The sequence below is a fragment of the Tamandua tetradactyla genome, chromosome 25 (genome assembly GCF_023851605.1).
Source record: "Tamandua tetradactyla isolate mTamTet1 chromosome 25, mTamTet1.pri, whole genome shotgun sequence".
NCBI classification, from domain to species: Eukaryota; Metazoa; Chordata; class Mammalia; order Pilosa; family Myrmecophagidae; genus Tamandua; species Tamandua tetradactyla.
Genome location: NC_135351.1, coordinates 18,787,067 through 18,806,125, shown reverse-complemented (window position 1 = coordinate 18,806,125; position 19,059 = coordinate 18,787,067). Strand labels below are relative to the sequence as shown.

The following is a 19,059-nucleotide window of genomic DNA, read 5'->3' as shown; positions in this document are numbered from 1 at the left end:
TACTGACTCATTATATAGATATTCTTTTTTGCTTTCTGGTATATTGGTATAGACCGAGGGAAATGCCTGAAGTCTCTAAATGGTAATCCAACTGCCTTGGACTCTGATAATGATTGTGTAGCCCTTATCTTTGCCCCTGCGATTGTAAAAACCTTGTGATTAACGTTCATCTGTGCCCATTTATCCAGTTTTTCAACTTTAGAGTCTTGTAATCACTAAAGACAGCCTCTAACGTTTATTAGTGAAGGATCTTGGATCAGCCCGGAACTAACCCATCCCAAATCCCAAAAATAGCAAGAGACTGATCTAACCAAAATAGGCCCACCTGACATACACAGTAGCTTAGGCTTTAACCTATAAGTCACCTATACCTCTTTGTCATTTTCTTACACATATTCTGTGACTAAGCCTGTAATCCATCTGTGCATGCTCAATAATTAGATCACCTCTAATTACATCATCTGGGGCCACTGTGCTCATTATCATAAACCCTGCCCATCTTTTTCACTAATAAAACTACAGAATTACTGCAGTTCACGGAGACAGATTTTGGGCTGATAGACCATCTGCTCTCCTACTACGCACATAATAATAAACTCTTTCTCCTTTAAAACCCCTGTGTCTCAGGAATTGATTATTGAGTGCATCAGGCAAAAAGAATCCACAGCCTTTGTCCAGTAACTGTCACACTTTCTATAGTGTTTGACATAGTGCTTAGCACATCAACAGCACTCAAAGTGCTTGATGTTACTATTATTACTATTAATGGAAACTAAAGCTGTGCTGGTAAGAGAGTGAGCCAGATTATAGAAAGTTTTGGAACCCATACAGAGGAGTTAAGGAAAATTAAATGTGCAGGGTGGATTAGTTAGGAGAGAACTGGAGTCCAAGAAGCCACCCACAAGGCTGATGTGGCTCAGGTAAGAGGCTGTATTAGTTTCCTATGCTATTATAACAAATTACTACAAAATTGAAAGCTCAAAACAACAGAAATTTATTATCTCTCACAGTTCTGGAGGTCAGGAGTCCAAAATCAGTAACACTAGGCCAAAATCAAGATGTTGATGGGGCTGGGCTTCCTTTGGAAGCTGTAGGGGAGAAGACATTCCTTGCCTCTTGCAGTTTCTAGTAGTTGCTGGCATTCACTGGCTTGTGGCCATATCAATCTCTGCCTCCATGGTTATATGGCCTCCTCTTCTGCCTATGGCAAATCTCCCTCTGCCTCTTTCACATGTAATTGCATTTAAGGCCCACCAAGATAAACCAAGATAATCTCCCCATCTCAAGTTCCTTAATTTGAGCACATATTTTGTCATATTAAGTAATATCCATGGGTTTCAGGGATTAGGGCCTGATATCTCTAGATGACATTTTCAGCCTACCACAGGTGATGAGGACTTAGGCAGAGCTGATAAGTCCTTAAGTTGTGGCGCTTACCTGATGGTCCGTTAGTCACCCCTAATTGTGCCGGGTCCCAGGTGAGAAGTCAAGGTCTTAGGTGGAGTGGGGAAAGCACTTGCAGGCCTGGGAGAGTCGCTATTTGTCAGCTGGGATGGCTTTACGAATATGAGCTTACTAAATATAAACCCTGAATGTAGGATGGTAAAGGAGAGAAAGAGGCAGCTACAAGAGACTTTCTACAGGCAAAATTGATGGGCCTCATTAAGGGAATGATGCTCAAGAGACAAAGATCACCGACCCAGTAAAGAGGGATATCACTCTTAGTAGAAAAGACATAAGGGCTTGTTTCCCAAGTAACCCAAGTTTGAGGCTCCCAGGATATTTTTCAGTGCTTTCATGTCCCAGGCCCTGATGCAGCTGCACCAGTGCAGCACCCTGTCTGGGAGATGTACTCAATTCATTTCCTAGTTTTAGACCTGGTGCAGATTCTGATGTAAAGCTGCCAGTAACTACAATGTGTTAGAACAGACTGTTTACCAATCTCCTGCAAACATCTGTAAACCCAAGAGACAGCTCTAAATTAGGAGAAAACAGTTTCTTGCAGACAGTGAGTGCCCTAGCCAGAAACTACTAATAAAGGGGTTGCTTTTTAGTACCATGTGAGCTGATTAGGAGGTTGATGGATCCTAATTAGCATATGAGGTTTATCCATCTGTAAACTTGCAGAAAGGAAAGCTCTCTAGGGAATTTGAATCAGAAAGAACTGTTGTTCCTGTTGTCAGCGGTTTAACAAGAAAGACAATTTGCCTCTGTCTTCCCTGTTAGGCAGGTAGTGTGGAAAGGAAATCATTCTTAGGCAATCCTTTCAAATATTTATTACATATCAGCACAGACTATAATGATCTAGCAGATCAGTTCCAGGTTTAACGAAAAACAAAAAAAGATACGAATATTCATTAAAGTGTATAATTTGACCCAAAGGTCAGGAAGTTGAGAACTAAGGTCAGTAGAGCAGCTTCACTCCCTTCTTTCCATAGGTAAGTAATCATAATGTGATGCTATGCTTGATAAGAAAAATCTCCAGTGAGCATTAGAGAAAAAGTAGATTTGTAAAGTAGTGGAGTTTGTTTCTATAAACACAATCTAGTAATAACAGGTTGTGGTAAAGGCCCTGCCTTATTTCACTCCACCCCTTTCCCCCGCCTAAGAACAAGGCGAGTGTATTTCTTTTTGCTCTTACGCAATTCTGGAAAGAAAGCTCAACATTCAATGGAATCACCACCAAAGAGCAAATAACTTCATGACAAGAACTACATGTTGCACAGCTTCAGAAAAACAAGACTTGCCTTCTAGAAGTTAATTTTATGAGTCCTTAACTTTCCATTGCCTAGGCAGAGATTATTTCCATTTCATTACATTCATTTGTTACAGATGCTTACACTTGATTCCTCAAGAGAATAGCAGTAAAAGACTGTAGAAAATGCCTCAACCTGTATTTTCCAAATTCCTGTCTCTAACAAATCACATACTTTCCCCTTCACAGCAGAAAACTTCACTGGTTCTGGTTTTTTTTTTTTTTTTTTTTTTCCTTAAGAAATGTGCAGTAACTAACAAGGTCTGTTTAACATTCAGTCAAACACTTTTATGAAATGCCCTAGGGTTAAACCAATTGTGTGGTCAAAGCAGCTACTCCACCCTCCTGCATTTGGACATCCTGGAACAGTTTTCACCTCCAAATTTCCCCACTATATAAATAGCTTGGCAAAGCTTTCGGTTGAAGAAGAAAATGAAACCAGTCCTTGCACAAAAGAGGTACCGGCAAGAAGACTCCTGGCCCCAATCTACTTCTCACACTCCGAAAGCGGGAACCCAGACCGAGTCTGAGATCGAGAGCAAGAAATAAGAATGAGGCCCTGAGAAGGCGCCCTCGGATCTCCTATTGCCAGGAGTGCAATTGGCCGAGGGCCCCAACTGCTGTGATCCGCACTCCACAGTACGTTTTCATGCAAGCCACGCTTCCCACGAGCTGCTCCCAGCCAACCAGAAGCAGCGGGAATACCCATGCAAGCCCGTGCCTGGGAAATGCGTATTTTGGCAGGCAGCTTTGCCAAATTTTCCTTACAACCACACAGCATTCTAAGTTACTTCCACCCCAACCTTCCTTTCTTCCTTCAGTGGGGTCAGACTTGCATCACGGCCTGATGACTCTTACAGCCTCTCCTAACTTCCTTCCCATTTTCTTTCACAGGCATTGCCCCTAATACATTTCTTGCATCGTTCGCCAATTGTGGTGTCTGTTTTTCGGAGGACTTGGACTAACATAAATAGGGACAGGCCAAGAGAAGACTCAGTTTCGTTTTAAAGTTCAACTCACTTCTTGACAAGTAGGCCACAGTCCAGGGCCTGGAAACCAGCAGCCTCAGCGGGACTACACTCAAGGCTTACTGGGAGCATTTTGAAATGTGCCCAATTGTCTAAGCCGAACTACCTTACCCAGAATTCCTCTCATGTAGTTCCGGTTGGTGAGCCCACAAGGATATTCTCTCGCGAGAGTTGAAAGGTGTCATGGTGGCGCTCACGTTTTGTAGCATGTGAACACATGTTGTCCCTCACCCGGTTGACTTGAAGCAATGTGGGTTGTTGAACCCTGCCTGAGGCACTCATTCTGTATCCCAGTTTACGTTAGGGCAGGTGTACACATGCGGAACTGGTATGAGCACTTGGCTTTCAGATGTGCAGAAAGAACTGCAGTGCCGACCTTCTGCTCTCCTGCTTTAGGTAAGACTGGGTCCTGAGCAGCGTAAAGGGAGATGAAACTGCATTGTGAGGACGGGTATGCATTCCCAGCCATCTGTTGGGGGGAGGATGGAATAACTACGCTGCATGCTCTGATAATAGCAGCAAAGAAGCCCTTCCCATACCTGTATTTCTTCTCCTGTCCCACAAAAGGGAGAAGACATGATTTTACCAAACTCCAGGGCGAGGTCGACAAATATGTAACACAGATTTTGATCCACCCATGATAGACATCACCGATAAACTGCAGCAGTTTTTTCTGCTCAGGCTAAACGTGGCCCCACTTAAATTTGTTCCACAAATCCAGGGCCTAGGAACAGCATGATTTTGGTTGTTTTGGTTGTTTTTAAGCTTCTGTGAGTAGGGAAACATCCAAAAACAGTCATTATTGGGATAATACTATCATGACCATCACCTGCCCATTGTATAGAATAGGAACCCTGAGGCTTCACTAGGAAATGAAGTGGATCCAAACCTGGCCCTTAGTCTGCCCTAGTTGCTGTCACTTCCCGTTCTTTAGTTTCACAGTATTGGTGTTGAGTCTGGTCCTCTATATCTTTGGTTATAATTGCTACAGGGATGCTGCATTCCAGTCTGCCATGGACTGGGCCAGGAGGCTCCAAGGTCAAGATGTTCAATGATTCATCCCAGGCAACCAGACGCCACATCAATGGAGGGCCTGATACCTTCCTGAGGGGTCCATGGGGGTAGGTACCATCTTCTTCACTTGTAAAACCTTCTATTCTCCAAGTGTCAGAAACCCTTTCTCCCTGAGTCTGGCTACTTCCCTCTTATTCAACCGTAGGAGCCCAGACCTGCTCTTTACCCACTATGAGTTCACTAATTACAGCCTATTCATTCTCTACTGGGTTTAGAAAAACCCCAAGGGGACAGTATTTTCAGCTTTCCCTGTGGAAAGTGTGTAAATAGTCATTTCTTAATTTGTAACATATGGGATTAAAAGTCAGGATAACTTTAGGAAGAAGTGTGAAGGTAGAAATTGGAAGTGACAAGATGGGTTTCAGTGGTACTGGAGGTGCTTAGAATCTTGATCTGAGGAATAATTATAGAAATAAGTTCACTTTGTGATAATTCATTGAGCTATACATTTATGATTCACGTGCTTTTCTAGGTGTGTTATTTTTACTTTTTGAGTTTTAAAAGTTTAACAAAAGCCAAATGTTAACAACAACAACAAAAAATCCCTTTTTCACATTTGTATCTCCCGTCCCATACTCCCCTGTCCAGATGAGTTGCCCTATTTACAAGCTCCAATACCTAGTAAAGTTTAGCAGTCATTAGTGCTGCTCCGGTTTTCCTTCTACCCTGGGCACATGGTAGTACTGCATTTCTTGGCCCTCCTCTGGTTGGGCAAGGCTGTGTGACAAGTTCTGGCCACTGAGTTTTAAGAGGAAATGGTGTGTGTCACTTATGTACCAGAGTATTCAGTTGTCAGTATGAAATCCTCTGAACCTCTGTTGTCCTCCTGCCACAGTGACCCACAGTGTTCTCTGTCAGTCTTGGTCCCAGAGGAAGTATGACTCAAAGCCAACTCACAATGGACATGGACAAGGCATGGATGGCAAATAACTGACCGTTTTAAGCCACTGGAATTTGGGGATTGATTATTACTGCACTGATTCATAGTGAGACCTCTTTGTGTGTGTGCGTGTGTGTGTTCTGCATATGTCTATCTCTGAAGGGTGTACCAAGATAAGAAACTTGCAGTAGAAACAGAAATATGGAGGAATTATGAGTATAGTTAAAGTATCTATATCTGTTAAGATGTTTTTGGTTCCAAGTAACAAACCCAAACTGAAAATTGGTAACACAGTAAGGTTATTGTCTTATATGACAGAGGTCTGGTGACTTCAGGATTGATTAGTTGAACTGCTTTATTGTATCATCAAAGACCCAGATTCTTTACCTTCTGCTATCCTTGTGTGTCGGCTAACTCCCCTTTTGATTGCAAGATGGCTACATCCAGTTTGCATAATGCATGCACACTCACAGATACACATGCAAAAATATCAAAAGACAAAAAAGAGAGTGTTCTGCAAAATGTTGGAAATACAGACCAAGCATATTCAAGGATATTATGATCATTTTAGCAATTCTGCGATGGTGTTTTAAAGTCCCTTTTAATGGTCTACTGTATCTGTTGTTAGGGCTTTTAATGCAATATGAAGTGTTCTTTTGTTGCCAGACCACAAGATCAAATAGGGCCTGTGACAGTCAGACATAAAGAAAAGTGCTAGAACAACATATATTTTTCCCCACTACGTTGATTTTGCTTAATGTTGAGCATTGTAGTCTTAAGCAAGTCACTCAGCTTCACTTTTATCCTCTCAATAAAAGGACTAGCAATTGTACCTTCATCACACACCCGCTGTGAGGCTTAATACATTTAAAGTTCTTAAACGGTTTCTTGCACATAATCCATGATATAGAACCATTAGCAGTTATCATAGGTTGTAGGGGAGAATTAAATTTGCTAATGCAGGGGTGCATGGCTGGTTCAGTGGTAGCATGCTTGCCTTCCATGTGAGACCTGAGTTTGATTCCTGAACCATCCTCCCCCCCCAAAAAAAATGTGCTAATGCAGGCAAAGACTTAGAATGACGTCTAAGAGATTGTAGGTACTCAGTAAATCTTTGCCACCACTATCAGATTGTTAAAGCTTTAAATAGGAAGATTAATGTTGGCTTAATCTTTTAAAATTGAATTTATATTGCCATCTTCTTAACTATCCTGATCCATAATAAATTGTCATTGAACACCTCTCAATTCGCTACGCAGTAAGTTATCAATAACAAAAGAAACATCAGCCAAAAAAAGTCAAACAACTTTCTAAGAAAGCTGAATTGTGCAAATCATCTCTTTAAATGCCCAAATGAAAGACAAATAAAACTACTGAAGAAATATCTAGTTGAAACTTATTGTTAGTAGCATATTTCCTATTGATTAAATCTATAATACTAAATGTGTGTATTTTTATATATTATAGATTTTATAGTTCATTGGAGCACTTTAATCATTGTGAATTACACACTTAGACGCTTTTTAAAAAATACATCTTGGAATAGTACCATTTAGAATGAACATTTAATTTCTAGTTTTGGGATTGTATCAAAAATTATTTAATGCCACACCCTGATATCTATTGTTAATGGGACAAGCAGGCCCTGTTACACAGAATAAAAGAAAGACAAGGAAATGAAGATTTATTAACGCTTTAATATGTTGTTTATGTAAGAGTTATTTACGTGTTTATTTTTCTAATCCACATCCCAGTCTTGCTCTGAGACACTATCGTCTCCATTTTTCCAGATGAGGGAATGAAGGGTGCAGAAGTTAAATGAATTAAAGAAGAATAGGAACAGGGAACTGAACAATGGAGGACCATGATAAGGGGAAAAACAGGAGAGTCGAGGTGAATAAGAAATGGATATTGTGCCCGGCTGCTCTCTAGCTGATTACAACTCCCTGCTGTGCATGTAGGGAATTGACATAGGGAAAATAGAGTTGCATAACTCCACACTTTATAAGGCATTGTCTAAGAGTGCACCTGCAAGGCAGGCCACGTGACTTAGCAGGCAGAGTTTTCATCTGCCATGCTGGAGACCCGGGTTTGTTTCCCAATGCCTGCCCATGCAAAAAAGTAAAATTAAATTAAATTTAAAAAGTGCACGTACAGGAACAAGTGTATTTCCTGTTTTAGAGTATCATTTTCAAGAGCTCTCAAAAGCCCGGGAAGCCCAGGCTTATAGAGTCCCACTTTGACTTAGGCCAGCTTTAAAAGGACAATCTTCATGGTGAAAACAGTCTACCGTCTCATTACCCAAGCACCTTAAAATCATACATTGTTGCCTAGTGACTAAACTAGTTTAAAAAAAATTCTAAAAATAAAAAAGGAAACAACCAAAAAAAGCAAATAAAAGAAAAAAAAATTCTGGAGCATCTTGATGTGTCAGGCATTGTGCTAGGCAATTTACTCGGGTCAAGGAGACACAGTCTCCTAGGAGGGGGAGTGAGGGGGGAACTTGGGAGAGGGAAGGGTAAACAGGTAAGCATCTATGAAGTGGCTGTTTGTAGTGGGGAAGGCTGTGACTTTGTTTTTATTGTTTTGTTTTAGCTTTTTTACTTTGAAATAATTTTAGACTTACAGAAAAATTGCCAAATCAGTACAGAGAATACATGTCAACCTTGACCTAGCTTTCTCTAGTGTTAACAATTTACAGTAGCCATAATACAATGATCAAAACCAGGAAATTAACGTTGGTACAATACTATTACCTAAGCAACAGATCTTATTCCAATTTCACGTATTTTTCACCTAATGTCCTGTTATTTTTTTGTTTTTGTCCCAGGGTCTAATCCTGGATCCCACATTGCCTTTAGTTTTCATGTCTCCAATCAGCGACAGTTCCTTGGTCCTTCTTTATCTTTCAAGACCCTGATACTTTTGATGAGTGCTGCTCAGTTATTTCATAGAATCTCTCTCAATTTGGGTTTGTCTACTTTTTTTCATGATGATATCAAAGTTATCCTTTTTCTTTTTTGGCAGTAAAACCTCAGAAGTAATATTTTGTCCTTGTCAGTTCATCGCTTCACAGGGCTCATGATATCAGTGTCCTGTCACTGATGGCGTTGTCATCGACCACTTGGCTTAGGTTTCTCCACTGAAGTTGCTGTTTTCATCTTTGCAGTTGAGAAATATCTTGGGGAGAGAGTATGCTAATATTCTGATACTATACTAACATTCTGCTTCACCTCAAATTTTTGCCAACTAATTTTAGTATCTATCAGCGGATCTTGTGTAAAAAAATAATCACTATGGTGTTTCCCTAATGGTGATTTTGCATTTCTCTCAGACTTTGTATATTTATTAATTAGAATTCTTCTGCTAAAGAAAAGCTATCCTTCTCCCCCCTCCTTTTTTTGTATGCTGTATGGTGGGGGTCATATTTAATTCTTTTTCCATGTGAGCATCCCATTACTGCAGCACCATTTGTTGAATCTTTATTTGTTTGGTTTGTGTTTTGCTTGTTTGCTTGTTTGTTTTTTGGGAAGTGCATGTATCGGGAATCAAACCTTCTGCATGGCCAAGCAAGAATTCCACCACTGAACTACTCTTGCACTCCCCTTCTCCCGCATTTATTTATTCAATTATTTATATCAGTGTAGACTCATAGATATGTACTTTATTCCAGGAGTTATAATGCAATACTTATTTTGTTGCTTAAACTGTTTTCAGCATTAGCAATGGAGCACTCCTTCAGAATGGCTCCTCTGCCATTTTTTTTACATGCAATTTCAGCCACTTTCTTAATTTCTTAAACACCAAAAAATATTTCAGATGCATAGTCTGTTTTCACTGCCCCAGTCACAGAATCAGTATCTTCTCAGTAAAGCTCACACAAACACATCCATTTATATTATTTTTGTATCTACCTATCTGAGTATATATTAAAAACCATGAGTTTATATTGACACCTCCAATTCCAATTCGGTACCACAAGTTTCATTCTATCCTTCTCCATTTTTTATTTGTAACTTTCTCTCCAGGAGTGAGAAGTCTTACTCTCATGATCTAAAATATATTCACTTATCTGTAGGGTGACCAAACATTCCAGTTTGCCTGAGACTAAGGAACAGGGATTAGGGGATGCATGGGTGACCTGGAATTTTTGGTTTTAAATCCAGGAAAGTCTGGGCAAACCAGGAAGAGTTGGCCACCCTACTTATTTACAAAGCTCACATAATAGCAGTTACAGAATGGCTAACCCATACGCTTATGGGAAGTAGATTTTCCAACAAGAGTATACAGTATTTGTCTATAGATCTTTTTGACTTTTGCCTTAAAGTATCCAGTCAAAATACCGTTTTTCAGAGTTAGGTTCATTATTTTCTTCTCCATTCCCTTCAGTGTGGTTATGTTATCCATTTATAATACAGTTAGATTCATGTTTACTGCTTGCATTTCATATTGGGTCACCTTTTCTCCACCCCCAGCCTAATTGACTTTTATTTATTTATTTACTCATTTGGGAGGGCATGTAAAATATTGCCACATTTCTAAGAGTCGGAACTATACAAAATGATCCACTAAGCAAAATGTTGCTCACTCCTTCCCCACCCTAACCCCTTAACAAGTAGATAGCCAGTCATGGTAGTTTCTTGTTTATTCTTCTTATATTTCTTTGGCACAAATGAGGAGATATATGTATATTTTCTCATATCCCCTTCCTTCTTACAGGAAGAGTAGCCTCCTGTACATATTGTTTTTCATTTTGCTTTTTTCACTTAATAGAATATCCTGAAAATCACTTGAAGTCAGATCTTAGAGAGCTTCCTCATTCTTGTTACAGCTGCATGCATGGCACTTTATTGTGTAGATATACCCTGATTCAGTCAGCCTATGTATAAACATTTAGATCTTTCAGTATTTCACAATTACAAATAATGCTGCAATGCATTACCATGTACATATATATATATATATATTTCAAATTGTTGGAAATAAGTCTTTAGATTATGTTCTCAGAATTGGGCTTATGTATGTATTTGGTTAAGTATTGGGGACAGTGACCTTGAAGTCAAGCTAACCTAGGTTTCAGTGTGTATTCTGCTTCTTCCTAGATGGAATTTGGCCAATTTCTAAACCTAATTTTATCAATCATAACTTGCTACTTAGAAGCATGGCTCAAGGACCAATAGCTTCACCATCACCTGGGAGCTTATTAAAAAGGCAGGATCTTTGGCCCCACCTAGACCTACTGCATCAGGGTCTTCCTTTTAGCAAAAGATCCCCAGTTGAATCCTGTGCACATTAAAGTTTGAGAGCCTCTGATCTACAAATTGGGAGTGGTGTTTGAAGTAGCAGTAGCAGTAGTGGTAGTAGCAATAGCAGTAGTAGTGGTAGTGGTAGTAGTAGTAATGGCAGCAGTGGTAACTGTTACTGTAGATCTATGCACTTAGAACATGAATAACTAGTTAAGACTTTAAATAAACTAGTAAAACCTTTAGAAAAAAAAGACAACAGCCACTCCATTTCTAAACATACCAATATCTCATCCTCTGCTCCTTACTTCTTCCAAGTACTCCATAATTTCAGCAACTGTGTTAGTTTGTCAGGGCTTCTATGACAAATACCACATAATGGGTTGTCTTACCGGGAATTTATTGGCTCATGGTTTTAGAGGCCAAAAGTCCCAAATCAAGGTGTTGGTAAGGCTATATTTTCTTTCTTAGTCGGTGGCATTCTGTTTCTGGCTTGTAAAATCCTTGGGGTTCCTTGACTTATATCTCTGCCTCCATCACGTGGTGATGCCATTGGTTTCCCCCTGTGGCTTTCTCTGTATGAGGCCTCCCGTAATATAGCTTAAGAGCCACTCTGATTCAGTTTAGCCAGTTTGCTAATAATAACAGCTTCAAAAGGTCCTGTTTACAAATGGATTCACACCCACAGGAATGCGGCCGAAGATTAAAAACATGTTTATCCTTGGAGTACATGATTCAGTCTTCCACAGTCACTATGAGAAGTACGAGAACCCTAGTGGTAGGAGATCTTGGGTGCCTCTTTGTTTGAAATTTTTGAGACTTAAAGAAATTGCATGGTCAAATGTGTATCATAACCTGTGATATATTTGCCATCACATCATGATTGGTTTTATCAAGGGGCACGTTTCAGAGACTTTATTTCTTAAAATTTCTATGCCTTACTGGCAACAGGCAAAAAGACAATTACTGCAACTAAGATCAGCTGGGGATCTTTTATAACCACAACAATGCCAGGACCTCCCTCAGACCAAATCAGAATCTCTCAGAGGTAGATCTTAAGCATTCGTGCCTGAGCCATTAAAACATCTCAGGTGATTCTAAAGTGCAGTCTAACTTTGGGCACTACTGAAAGAAATTAAGTGAAGATGGTCGCCCTTTTTCAGTTATACATTATTTTAAAGAATTTAATTTTTTACTAAAATAATTAGTATATAACAATTACTAATCAATCCCTTTCAAGACTTAAGGAAAATTTAAAACCTCTGAACCTCAAAACTTTCATGACAGAATTAAATGTCACATAATAATCTAGGTAAAACATTTATGACATATGAAAATGCGAAGAATAATATCCTTACTATGTAAAGAGTGTTTATAAATCAATGAGAAAAAAAGGTGAACAGCTAGTCCATGGGGGGAAAATGGGCTAACAATAAGAATGAAGAATTCACAAAAGAGAAAAATAAGAATAGCAAATAAACAGGAAAAGTGTTCAATCTTATTGTAATTGAAGAAATGAACTCTATGTAACAATCAAATGCCATTTCCCATTACCAAAATTAGAAATATATATATAAAGTAATGTTTGTGAGAAGGGAGAGAAATTGATTTTTTTATAACTGCTAATAAGAAAATAAATTGGGGTAAACTTTCTGAAAGGTGCTTTGGCCCTACTTATCAAAGGCTTATAATATGCTTGCCCTTTGATTTCAATTTCACTTTTGGAAACTTATCATGGGAAAATAATTAAGGATGTGTGCCAGGATTTAGCCATAAGAAAATATTCATGCCATTACTATTTCAATAAGGGAAAGTTAGAAAAAATGAAAATGTCTAATTATAGGTGATGGCTTACATAAAACAAGAGTCCCAACCCACACCCTGGTCCATGCTGTGCAGCTACCTAAAATGATGTTGCAGAATTCTGTCTAGTGATAGGAAAAAATATTCCTGATACACGGATACAAGGAAAAGCAGATTACAATGTAGTAGTATGGTTATGACCCCATTGTTGAGAGAAGAAACAGAATGGACATGGCAAAGGAGTTAACAGAGTTGGGTGGAGAGGATGTGTCCTTTGAATTTCTTGTCTGTATTTGATTTTTTCTAAAAGTAAATTTTGCTCTGTGTTCAAAATTCTTTAAAAATTTTCCTTTTTCCTAAAAGAAAGGGAAGAAATATATAACGTTATTTTTAAGAAAAATACAAAGAACTTTCTTACTTTTAGTAATTCCCAAACTTAGAAAAGAACTATTTAATGCCTAAGGTAGAAATTCTTTTAAAAATTAAAAAAGAAAATCTTAAACATAGACATACACATACATTTATCATCAGTTCTATGGAACATTATACTATCCTTAAAGATAATTGGGGAAAAAAATGTAAAAGTTTATAGAAAGTACTTGAGACAATGTTAAGAAAATGAAGCACAATTTAGCATCATTGTAATACAGTGTTGTGACCATAAAAAATAAAACCGTGCTGGGATGAAAATGCGAAAAGAATATGCAGAAATGAAAATAGTTTTTGCATTTGCAGTGGTTAGTATCATGCACTGCTCTTCTTTTCTCTTAAATTTTGTTTTTAATATTTTTTATGATATTTTTCTTTGACTGAAAAAAAAACCCCTCAAATTACCGGCAATTTTCTCTTTTCTGTTCACTTGGCTTACATAGGCACCTTCCCAGAGAAATAGGGTTGCCAGATTTGCAGGAAATAATACAGGGCACAAAAATTTGAATTTCAGAGGAACAACAGATAATATTTTAGTATCAACATGTCCCATTGCAATATGTACAGAATATTTATATTAAAAAATTATTTGTGTTTAAATTTAACTGAACTTCTGATATTTTATCTGACACCCCTACAGGGAAAGAATGAAATAAACCAGGGAAAGTGATGTGCTACACCCAGCTCCAGGGTAACAGAAAGTCTTCTCAGGTAAGAATATGCAAAAATTATTTTTCCCTATCCCTTTTTACACTCTCCCCGCTGACATCCTCACTGTGGCCTGCTTAAGAGAAAATTTCTTCCTTGGGGAATAGATAGAGCCTGCAGGGAAAGAAAGCTCTTAAACTATTTCAGAAGCTAATTTAAGGCAGTTACTATCCTGCCTTAACTCACCCTAGCCAGACATAGTGAGGCAGCAGGATGTGGAGGTGCGTGGGCCCAGCAGGGGGTAAGCATGGAGCCTGGGAGAACAAGGGAAAAAGCAGATGCCCTCAGTATATAAGCAAGGGAAAGAGAACTGCCTTTCCCTGCATTGGCTTTAAAGGAAATAAGATTGGGGGCCATTTTCAGGTTCTCATAGAACTGAAACTGTGCCTGTCCAGGTCAGTGCCAATCTTCTGTTTACTGCTGCTAGACCTCAGCAGACTCCTCGAGGTTTCTAACGAGCTTGCTGCAGTGCTTAGTTCCAAGATAAAATTTCTGGAATCCAAAGCAGTAATTTAGGAAATACCATAAAAAGCATCCTGAGGCTTTAACTGCTGAAAATACCATAATCTGACAGATTTACTTTGCATGGGAAATGTTGACTGCTGCGTTGCTTAAACTACCTCGCCAGCAGTGCTCAGTCACCGATACTAAGGGCTGGGTCAAGTCTTTTTCTCCTTTCCCCATTCCCAGTCCCCTTGCCTGTCCCTGTATTCCATTCCCCCTCTCCATGAAGTTAGCAGGACAAGCCCATCAATTCTTCAGTGTCCTTGAAGCCCCCTTTAGTTATCATATGGAAGCAACTGCTGCTACCCAAGAACCATCCCCTACCAGAGAATTTTTAATTTGAAATTTAAAAATTGGTGCACTGCCGTTTTCATCTCTCTATATAAACCCTCTCTATTTTTCCACTTGCATCTCCCACCTGCCTTTGAAGCCCTAACTTCTAAGTGATTGACTACCACTATTTATGAATATGTGTTGATACCTCACCATCGGAATAGTCCTCAAAAATTATTTCTCCTGCTGAGAGGCTCCTAGAGGCCAGATGAGTGGTAGAAACAATACAGGATCTTGAGGCAGAAAACCTGGATTCAAGTACTGACTTTGACCCTTACTACCTTTATAACTTTGAACCAAGTTTCTTGACCTCTTCAGATCCCCTGTCTATTAAAATGGATTATAATTCATTCTGCTGAAAATGTGCTGTGCTAAGAAGCATTTGTTAGTATTTGTTATATACCAGCTACTGAGCTTTACATGATTTATCTCATTTAATCCTCACAGTGGCGCCACAAGTTACGTAATATTATTTTTTCCATTTTATAAATGATAATACTGAGGTATTTCACCAAAAGTCCAGTAGTAAATGGTGGCCCTGGGATTTGAACCAGGCCTTCTGGCCATGAGGCTTGCTCACTAGCCACTTAGTGCTGCTTCCTGATAAAATATATTACAATCATTGTTAGAAGTTGAGGCTGAAGCTGCTCCTGCCCTGCCCTCACTGGGGTAAAGGGCAGTGCTATGGCCATGGGCTCTCTCCCACTTTCCATTTCCTTCTGTACACTTAACTGTGGACCCCTTCGTGAGGCTGGTTTGGAGGTATCTGAACTTCTCATTGCTTAAAAAGATTTTTTTGTGCCTAAGTGTTAGTTTCAAGGGATATATTTGGCTAGCAGCATATCCAAATTAGCATAATAGTGTGTGCTACAGCAGATTCCTGCTGCGTTAAAGCAGATCTCAAAGCAGAAACCACTGAATATATATTTGGCAATGAGAATGTAGGCTTTCCACTGGTAGCTAGGTTGTATGTGAAATTTCTCAAATGTGAGTCAAGTATAGACACATTTTTAAGGAGACACACTGCCATGGGTCAAGAAGCCATGACCTGAACTCCTAGTTTGAGAAATGCAGATGTGTAGCAGAAAGGGCAACGTTTAAACTGTATTTAGAAAGCCCAGGTTCTTGTCCTGCCATCACCACAGCCCAGCCAGGTCATTACCATTGCCTCATCCCTAAAATGAGATGGTTGGTTAGCCAGAGGTCGCAGGAGGCCACAGACTCTAATGGGGTGGGCGGGTGACCTAAGTGAGTAACCTGTCCTGCAGGGAGCAATTCAGGGCCTCATCTGATTTTTCAAGAGAAGCTGGACATCCATGTCTTCATGCAAGTCTATTGATTCTAAATGTTTGAAATTAATACAGCAATGTTTACAACACTAGGAGAACCAATCAAAAAACACTTCTGTGAGCTAGAACCATGGCTTAAAAACCACCAGTGTGAGCCTCTGAACTAGATCTAGAGTTTTCAAACTGTGCAGTTTTAGGTTCCTAGGGCAGCTGTTACAAAGTACCAGAAACTAAGCAGCTTCAAACAAAAATAAATGTATTGTCTCACAGTTCTGGAGGTAGAAAGTCCAGAATCAAGGTGTCAGCTGTTTCATGGTCTGTCTGAAACCCATAGGAGAGAAATCTCCCTTGCTACTTGAGCTTCTAGTATTTGTTGGTAGTCTTTGGTGTTCTGATCTCTGCCTCTGTTGTCAAATGGCATTCTCCCATGTCTGTCTGTCTCTGTGTCCAAATTTCCCTTTTCTTATAAGGATACCAGAGACTTCGGGGTCAAGATGGCGGCTTAACAACGTGCGCATTTTAGTTCGTCCTCCAGAACAACTACTAAATAACCAGAAACAGTACAGAACAGCTCCTGGGGCCACATCAGTGACCGGACACACAGTGTACCCCAATCTGGACCACCTGGACAGGCTGCGAGCACCACCCAGAACCGTGAGTTTCCAAAGCTGTGGCGGCCAGCACCCCTCCCCCAAAGGCCGCTTCCCAGAGGGGAAAGGAAAGGACTTTACCAGCAGCAGGGACTGGGCACAATCAAACGCGAATTGTGGAATTAATTAACAAATTCTGACTACTAAAAATAGGCCCCCAGCTTAGGTGAACCTGATCAAAGCGGAGGTTGTTCATTTTTGCCCCAGCGCCAAGGGGGCAGGACTGACAGAAAAAGGGGGGAAGAAAAGAAGGAAACAGAGGTTTTTGTGGCTGTGTATCTACAAAGGCTTGACTGCCTCTGAATACAGCGGCAGGACTTTTCAGGCTGCAACTGCCCCAGGCATAGGCAGAAATGAGCTCTTTTGGGGGCTTATCTGGAGACTGTGCCTTCCCCAGGGGAGGGGTGAAGCCCCACCCAGGTGGAATCCCTCCCTCAAGGAATTCAGACCCCAGGGCTTGGTAATTTGAAGCCATTAAAACCAGTCTACAACCCCTCCTCTGTCTCCACCACGCCCCCAGCAGGGAGAGTCTGCCAAAGTTAAAGGTACCGCATCATCTTAAGCTGGTGGGACCTGCAGTCAGACAAGTGCCACATACTGGTCAGGATAAGAAAAACAGAGTCCAGAGACTTCACAGGAAAGTCTTTCAACCTGCTGGTTCTCACGACGCAGGTGACTCTTTCCTCCTGATAGGAGGCCAGTTTGGTCTGGGAAAATCTGGCTGGGGTCTATAATATCTAAGTAGACCCTCCTAAGTGTGTGGTGGGGGGAGGCACCACACAAGCAGGGCAAGAAACAAGAAAACAAGAAGTGAAAAATTCTCCTCTGTTAAACAAAACTTAAGCTAAAGGTCCAAATAAAGCTGAACAGAATGTCGAAGAACAGACAGACAACAAATTCATCTAGCAAGAAAACCCTAGATAAAAGAAGTGAAAGCAATCTCCAGAATAAACTAATTAAGATAATTAAATGCCTAGACACCAGCAAAAAATAATAAATCACACTAGAAAACTGAAGATATGGCCCAGTCAAAGGAACAAACCAACAATTCAAATGACATACAGGAGCTGAAACAATTAATTCACAATATACGAACAGACATGGAAAACCTCATCAAAAACCAAATCAATGAATTGAGGGAGGATATAAAGAAGGCAAGGAAAGAACAAAAAGAAGAAACTGAAAGTCTGAAAAAACAAATCACAGAACTTATGGGAATGAAAGACACAGTAGAAGAGATGGAAACCTACAATGGTAGATTTCGAGAGGCAGAACATAGGATTTCTAAACTGGAGGACGGAACATCTGAAATCTGAAGAGAAACAGAAACTATAGGAAAAAAAATGGAAAAATATGAGCAGGGACTCAGGGAATTGAAAGACAATATGAAGCTCACGAATATACGTGTTGTGGGTGTCCCAGAAGGAGAAGAGAAGGGAAAAGGAGGAGAAAAACTAATGGAGGAAATTATCACTGAAAATTTCCCAACTCTTATGAAAGACTTAAAATTACAAATCCAAGAAGTGCAGCGTACCCCAAAGAGAATAGATCCAAACAGACATACTCCAAGACATTTACTAATCAGAATATCAGAGGTCAAAGAGAAAGAGAGGATCTTGAAAGCAGCAAGAGAAAAGCAAGCCATCACATACAAGGGAAGCCCAATAAGACTATGCACAGATCTCTCAGCAGAAACCATGGAGGCAAGAAGACAGTGGTTGATATATTTAAATTATTAAAAGAGAAAAACTGCCAACCAAGAATTCTATATCCAGCAAAAATGAGGGAGAAATTAAAACATTTTCAGACAAAAAATCACTGAGAGAATTTGTGACCAAGAGACCAGCTCTGCAAGAAATAAGGATACCAGTTTGACCTAATTTTAACTAATCACATCCTCAATTTTAACTAATCACATCCTTGTTTCCAAATAAGGTCACATTTACGGGACTGGGACACAGGACTTGAGTTTATCTTTTGGGGGGATGCAATTAAATAATATATGCCACCTAAAAGTCCATGGAGATTCCACATAGGCTCCCATGGTGGCCAGATGAAGCCAACTCTTCCCCCATTTCAACCAGAACAACTCTATCTGCTTTTATACTGAGGTTCCACCATTTTGTCTAAGAAACACTTCCACTGCTAACCATTGGAAAGGTTGATATTTAAGGGCACTTGCAGCTTTAAGTACCACATGTCTGCAACTCTAGAGGTAGATGGAGATAGTAATGCTTTATGGTGTGCTTGTTTAAAAAAAAAAAAAATCAGGGAGTCCAAAGAACTGCAGCAGGAATAGGTCATCCTTGGAGGCAAGGTAGAAACTCGTGCTTATGTTCCTGGGCTCATTGTTTTGGTGGGCT

General features: G+C 39.9%; 2 long non-coding RNA genes across 4 annotated transcripts in view; one reads left to right on the top strand and one right to left on the bottom strand.

Moving 5' to 3' along the window:
* Positions 1-715: 715 nt before the first annotated feature.
* On the top strand, positions 716-18,224 carry LOC143669362 (uncharacterized). Of its 3 annotated transcripts, none has more exons than XR_013168881.1 (4): positions 716-920; positions 4,775-4,904; positions 13,853-13,923; positions 16,517-18,224. It is a non-coding gene; the product is annotated as an uncharacterized LOC143669362 (long non-coding RNA). The 3 variants fall into 3 exon arrangements; XR_013168878.1 differs by lacking the exon at positions 716-920 and adding an exon at positions 3,585-4,179; XR_013168879.1 differs by lacking the exon at positions 716-920 and adding an exon at positions 3,585-4,234.
* Positions 12,492-19,059, bottom strand: part of LOC143669361 (uncharacterized) — a 22,724-nt gene continuing 16,156 nt past the window's right edge. Inside the window, exon 3 of the long non-coding RNA XR_013168877.1 lies at positions 12,492-13,139. This is a non-coding gene — a long non-coding RNA (uncharacterized LOC143669361). The remainder of the gene's footprint in view (positions 13,140-19,059) is intronic.